Source organism: Scophthalmus maximus, chromosome 6, assembly GCF_022379125.1.
Source record: "Scophthalmus maximus strain ysfricsl-2021 chromosome 6, ASM2237912v1, whole genome shotgun sequence".
Classification (NCBI taxonomy): Eukaryota; Metazoa; Chordata; class Actinopteri; order Pleuronectiformes; family Scophthalmidae; genus Scophthalmus; species Scophthalmus maximus.
In genome coordinates, this window is record NC_061520.1 from 6,891,378 (window position 1) to 6,898,504 (window position 7,127).

The window sequence follows — 7,127 nt, forward strand, 5'->3', positions numbered from 1 at the left end:
GACACGCTATCCTCAAGCAATACTGTGTGAAAAGACAGGATTTCCCACAAGATTGAAACACACAACTCTTTAAAAAAAAATTTGGGAGCTTCAGTATTTGCAGAATTTGTAAAAAAAAAACAACACAAAAAAAACCAAACAAGTAACTCCAGTATTATGTCCAATTCCTGCCTTGTTGATGCTAACTCTGATTCTGGCCTAAGGAGAAAGTAGTCAGGCCAAACTTGTGATTTGCCACCGGCTTGAGACTACACAAGTTTTTTTGGTTTACCTATTATAACTATCCAGAACACAAAGCATGGTTAGTAAACACAATGCACAAAATTGTTTGCAAAGTGATCCGATCCCTGTACAATCACGGTAAAGAAAGCTTTCCAGGTTCTATTTATCAATTTGATGCCTGCAGGGTTTTGAGAGCGTTAGCAGTTTTTATGTGCCGCATAGACGACTTGCAGAATTATTCATCAATTAAAAAAAGATATTTAGTCAAAGAAGAAAAAAAGACAAAATGGTTAATATGCTGACAATGTGAAAAAGTTAAGATTTGTCGCAAAAGCACCAAAATATGAAATATATTTTAGAGGGTGGTTATGCTACAAGCTAAATTCTGGCTTTAAAAAAAAACCTGGTTGAATCTGACATACTTTCCCCATCTGCCACAGCTGATGAAGGGTCCAGAACTTGTCTGGATGTCAATGTGCTTCCATTTCAATTGAACTGAAATCCTTGCAAAGTGATCAAATAAAAATCTTTCCTCTCTTGCCCATATTGAATATATAGAGGGTTTTTGAATAATCCCTATGAAGTTCATTCCATGCAGCTAGGAATGTCAAGAAAAGTATTTACACATAATGCGAGCTGTCCATCTGATAGACCTGTAGGGAACAGATAGTCATCACCAACCCTGCACATTTGGAACACCCACTCGGTCTCTCAATCATCTCATTTAGAGAGAGCATGAATGGGAAGGAAAAAAGTCATTAGTGAGATAGGTAATCTGTTTCTGGAAAGGAATCAAAGATCATAATTGGATTTTCTTCAAGGCAGCTCAAAGCTTTTCAGAGTGTCAGCCCACTATCATATTAATGACTGTAAGCCGACTGAGCTTGAGAGTGAAAAATTGGCCTCCTCTACAGGTACAAGCCCATAACTTAGGTCAGATTGCGGGAAATGTGCTACCATAGAAATCCCTCCCGAGAGTTTCTACAATTGAAATTGATTCACCGCATCTAGGCACATTTAGTATACGTGAGAAAGAGGTTAAAAGAGAAGGGAGGCGTAAGAGGAGGAGAAATTTGATTTAGTGAAAGAGGTGAAAAATCCGTGACATAGTCAGCATAAAGAGCCCACATTGTGCTTTTTAGGTTTCTCCTTTTCCTTTATTGTATCATTTTGCTTTTTGTGCATGTAAAAGGTTACAAAATCCACGACAAAGGGAATCCTTTCACTTTGGAATATTGTTAAGAAAAAATATGAATTAATTTCATTATTGTTATAATTATTATTATTCTCTCCCATGAAAAAACACTGCTCCTGAAAATCCTTATTTGTGTTCCTAGCTTTTTCCCAATAAAGCGTCTCACTCGCACAAAAAATGTAACATGCCACCTACTTGCTAGTTTAGCTCGAATTGGTAACACAGAACCGTTGTCACTGTGGCCACAGCAACGTTTACATTAAGTAAGGTATCCGCATAGACTGTATGGACGTAGTCATCGTGTCCAGAAGAAGAAGACAACGCGGAAGTGCCTGAAACCTGTTTTCTCCGTAATTACCAGAAGAGGGCGACTCACTGGTTAACAGTGCTAGTCATTTTCCAAAGAAGTCAAGAGAAAATGACTCTACATCGCACTTGATTTTTAACGTCAGTAAACACTTTCCTAAAGAGTTTGCTGGAAAATGTTAAACTCGTAATGTATGCGACATACATTAGGTCCAAGTGGTTCATCAATGACAAACGGGACGGCCAGATGACCAATCAGTTCAGACTGGGAGACGGGCCGGGAGCTAAAACTACAGAGGGTAATAAAAAGAGACGCTGCAGAAGTGTACAGTATATGATAAAATCAGTATATTAAAACACTACAACATGTAAACCTGTTCTAGTAGACCCCCAAATTATAATAATGACCTTGTAAATGGCCAAAATACAGGCACTTTTACACATTTACTAGGTTTTCCCTGGGTTTTTGACCACTACTATTAAAATATTATCATTTATATTGTCATATAGAATCACAACAGGTTTTTTCACAACATTAGAGTGAAAAACTGATCTGCAATCATTAGCATATCTGCTAACTAGCTTAATAGCCGTAACTTATGCCAAGAAGTACGTTGTGAACTATTCATTTGTGGGGTGATGATAAGTATATAAAATAACTTTTGCTATGCATTACATAATTCATTCATCAGCTGTGACTTTGAATGGTAGGCTGCTACACTGGAGATTAGCCCAGTGATATTAGTTCTGTCCTGCTCTTTCCTGTACTCGGAGACGTTTACAATATCATCAATGTTACATGTTTATCCTTGTAACATTAAAAGTAGATTAATAATTTGACATTAAGTTCATAACGTTATATTCATTTAGCAGACACTTTTGTCCAGGGCGACCAAACATGTCAAATACATCCAGCAGGATAAGCAGCTACATTAGAAATCATGATCAGAAGATTCTAAAGAGGCTCCAGTGAGAATTGAACTCACGACCCCTGGTTTACAAGACCAGTGCTCTAACCACTGAGCTATGAAGCCAATATAGAGCCTATTAATCCTGATTACCAAAATATACTTCTTGGCATAAGTATCACATGACAGGCTGACCACAGTTATTTCCATGTCCTACTATAGGACACAAGAACTTTCTTTATTTCCGTGTCTACATGGATCATGAACTGATTTTTTTGGAGGGGTTTTGGCTTCCACATTCAGCTTTAGCCTCAGTGTTTTAGCGGCTTTATCATGTGTGTAACCGTCAAGCACGTATTAAAGACTCCTTTTCATGTCTGTAGCTGGTAGTTGGTACAATCTGCCAAAAGTCAGTCACAGGCTAAATGAAAAGCCTGCTGGTGTCTAACTAAAGTTGAAATCAAGGAGACATTGTTTGAAAAATTACTAAGAATTTCAAGTGGTCAATCAGTCACTGTTATAATCATTATGCATCAAATATGCTGTCGGAACCATTGGAGTTTTGGCGGAGACGGCGGAGCATCACAGGGTTTATCAAACACACCCTGAAAAGTTAACACCTATAGTGTAGAAGGAAGCTGACACTTAAAATCCCTCATCTCCGGATACAGTTCGTCCTGCTTAATGAGCTCCACTTCACTCCTAACATGTGTTGAAAGGCTCACAGCTGGAGCCCTTCGCAGAACATCCAGTTTTACTATAAAGAATAATTTAGTAATCTGGTTACATGCTGACACTGACAGCCGTTTTAATCAAGCTGCTACATGACATGAAAACGCATTAGTCAGACAAGACAGATAAGCAGTTTTTAGGAATAAAGGTCTTTCTGTGCAATCTATATTTTCTTACATGTTGTGCCTTATTTCTTTGTGGGAGATTTTTCCCCCCCAGTTTTCTGTAAGGCATTAACGAACACTGAACACTTTGCCCAACACCTATGATTAATAATTCCTTAAATAACTAATTTTCTGCATTGTAGCACTGTGAGATAAAATTGCTGAACTTCAAAAGATGTGAAACTACATTACAAGGCTCCTACAAAGGATCAGAAATTTAGGGCCATTAGTGTATTGATGTTGATTTCGTCTCATCATTTTTTATATGCTAATTGTGTCCCTTCAGAGGTTAGCGCTGCTCCAGTTTCCTATTAATCCATATCATCACATTGATGCTAAATTCTAAATTCAGCCGTGACATTTCACACAGAGTTGTGGCCTCTCAATCTTACGTTTATCTTACATCTATTTCATTGATAGACTGGGTTTCTAAACATGTTTTTCCCCACCAGTTGTTTTTCCTTCTGAATAAAACTAACTTCAATAGTGGAGCAGCTGGATGCGGCTCAGTCTCCATTGATGTGAGATTTCCGAAAGTGGGATGTTGTTAAAAGTGACTTTTCTTCCAGTTCACTGTCTTTTTCCCCCACTTGAGCTGAACTCCCGTTGGCTGTTGGCAGGACAGCTCTTCGATTCCACTCTTGCCAAATCTCAGAAAGGCTTCGCCTTACGCAAGCCATCATTGCCAGACTGGACCTGACGAAATCAAACGTGTCTGAAAAGTTGTAGCTCTGCTGAGACTGGTGTCACCGAGCCAATTGTGCTTGGGGAGAAGTCGTGGTCTAAGAGAGAAGCTGAGAAGAGGATGCCCGCAAATGACAAGGAGGAAAAAAGGGAGATACAAGAAATTTCCTCTTTGCCGTGATGGGCAGATCTGTGGCACATTGGCCTGAAGCCCCGTACTGCAGCGAGGGTGGCTGGATTTTCCCGAAGATATTAAAAACTTACAATAGCAAATAGATGCAATAACAAGCAAAAATGAAACAGATTGATTTCTGATGTACCCCTCTAAGATGATCTGACCATGGCATACTACAAGAATACCAGAAACTAGGAGACGGGAACATTAAAAACAAAATTAAATAAATGAGATTAGTGAAATTAAATATGTTTTATTTTAAAACATCTTTTACACGAAATAATTGCTCAAGAATCAAATGATGATATCTGTCTATGTGCCTGCAGCTCGAGGGGCCCACACAGCCTGTGTGATATGGCCACAGGACCACCAGACAGTCGAATGCCACTGAGGGATTCCTGTCAGGTTGCGTTTTCGTTGCATCATGTCTCTCTCGCCTCTGTGGTGATTGGCTGCTCGCGCTGACCCGTCCTGTCTGCTGCATTACAACTCAATAAAAAGACATAATTAACAATCTCGGAGCCGAGACGAAGACCGGGGAGACATTAAAACCCCTGTTTTCCCAGCGGAGCTTTGCTTTAAATGTGCATACTGAGTACTGAGGTGTTTGCTGTGTAGTTGAGCATGCTCAATGACCCTCGAAGTGAGCACTTGTTAACCCTGACGCGGTTTTACTTTACTTACCACCACAACTTTAAATGAGAGGGAAGGGAAGCAATTTGGTGTAAATTGAGGATGAATCTCTGGGGAATTACTTCCATATTGGATGAGTCCACATTTAAAGATTCACGTCCGGTATCAACACAGTGTCCTTTACGGTTTCGTATGTACTGAGATTGAAACTGAGCGGGGATGGATTTGGTTTGCAAACATTCAGAAATGTACTATAAGTTATAGAAAACGACATATAGCTGCCTAACTGTTACAACAGTTTAGTTTTGGTCGTAGCTACGATCTTATCCTATAATCGTAAAAGAAGGCACAGGCGTAGTAATTCAAGTAACCATACTGTGTCAAGAAGAAATTGAGAATTTGAAAAACCTTGACATTTATTGTAATTTTGGAGAAACGTCCAATGACATTTTTTACTGCCGATAGGATTGAAGAGAGAAAAAAGATAACAGTACTTGAGTGAGTTTAACTACAGATGCAGATACAAAATATCAGCATCTTAGAGTTTCATGCATTTAATGTAAAAAAAAACCTGAGCAGCAGCCACAGATAAGTTCTGAGCTTTCAAACATATTTTCCTTGAGGGCACGGTTTCATGGCTACTGTATTTACACAGAGGGGGGGGGGGGGGGATGCTAATTTCTTTTCCCGGAGCGCCGTTGGCTGGAGTCTTAAATCACATCCAAGTAGACACAGTCACCTGTAGTGGTGGATTTGCTGGGGCCATTCATATTCAAGGTTGATTACTAGTAAGGCGCCATTTGCATTATCAGAGACTCAGCACTAATGAGACTCCTGGTTTTAGGCCCTTAATTGGATTGCTTCACCACAGTCCCTTATTGATATTTGCATGCCACAGTTCATCATGATAAGTAATGAGAAGATTATTCACTGGAGGTATCCAATTGCAAACTCCATCTGTGAAGTGGAGGGGACACTGCGCATGCTATGGTTCCCACGGGGGCCGAGGGGGCACAGTGGCATACAGGGACGGACACACGGCCATTCACACAGGACAGTGCAGATACTGTGAGCTTTCTGACTGCTGATCCACCTTCAGCACCGACATCAGCTCGTGTTTACCATTTCACAAACATGCGTTGCGGCTGCTGTTTACCTTCTCTGTGGCATTATGGCTTCTGCGAGAGCAAATTACTACCGCGCAAGGCGAAATTAAGCAAACATCTGCCAGGGAGCAAGGCAAGGGGATTAAAAAGAATGTAGCAACCTTAGAGGAACATAATCCAAAAAGAGGCATTTGCAAAATAAAAGACCCCGGCATCGGCGAGGCTTGGATTTCTACACAGGTACTTTCCTTTCGGTTGATAAAGAAAAAACCTCTGCTCCATAAGCAGATGATGTAAAACACAACAACAAAGCCATCAATCTCACTCACAGAAGGCCTCAGAGCGATAACGTAATTTATATATTCTTCAGTCCAAAACCAAAAACAAACAGCTCTCTTTAAACACGTCAATAAAACTGCGGGACAAAAACCTTTGACTCATTACGGAAGATAATCAACCAAAAACCTGCTCATCATGAGGGAATTTGTCTAAAAAATGAAAATGGCTGCACGTTTATGGAAGCCCGTACAGATGGCATAAATCCTGTGGGCATCAGAGTGTGGAGGCACTCGCTGGAATTTAGAAAATATAACTTAACTTGTCAATTAGCTCGGAGATAGCTGTGCATCTGCGTATAGCAAATGTTGCCGTGATTCACATCTAAACCCCCCCCCCCCCCCCCCCCCCCCCCCTGAAAAACCATTAACCTTTTCCAACAGCAACAGCAGAGGGACAAGAGGGAAAAGGGAGAGAAAAACAGTATTTTATCAAAGATCAAGAATATTACCCGGGAGAGTCTCTCCGGATGATCAAAGTTTGGAGTGGATCCGGTCAAAGGTCAAGGTCAAGAAAAATATGGTGCGAAAAACTGTATTGTAAAATAAAATAGAAAGACAATATAAAGTCTACATTGATCAGGTAACTATCGCGATGGAAATATTTAAATTAATGACGTCATGAAGTCAGAAGACGACGTCATGCATAGTTGAAAAAATCTCTGAA

At 40.1% G+C, this 7,127-nt stretch overlaps 1 non-coding gene across 1 annotated transcript; it reads right to left on the reverse strand.

Moving 5' to 3' along the window:
- Positions 1 to 2,684: 2,684 nt before the first annotated feature.
- Positions 2,685 to 2,757, reverse strand: trnat-ugu. Its single transcript has one exon. It is a non-coding gene; the product is annotated as a tRNA-Thr (tRNA).
- Positions 2,758 to 7,127: the final 4,370 nt, after the last annotated feature.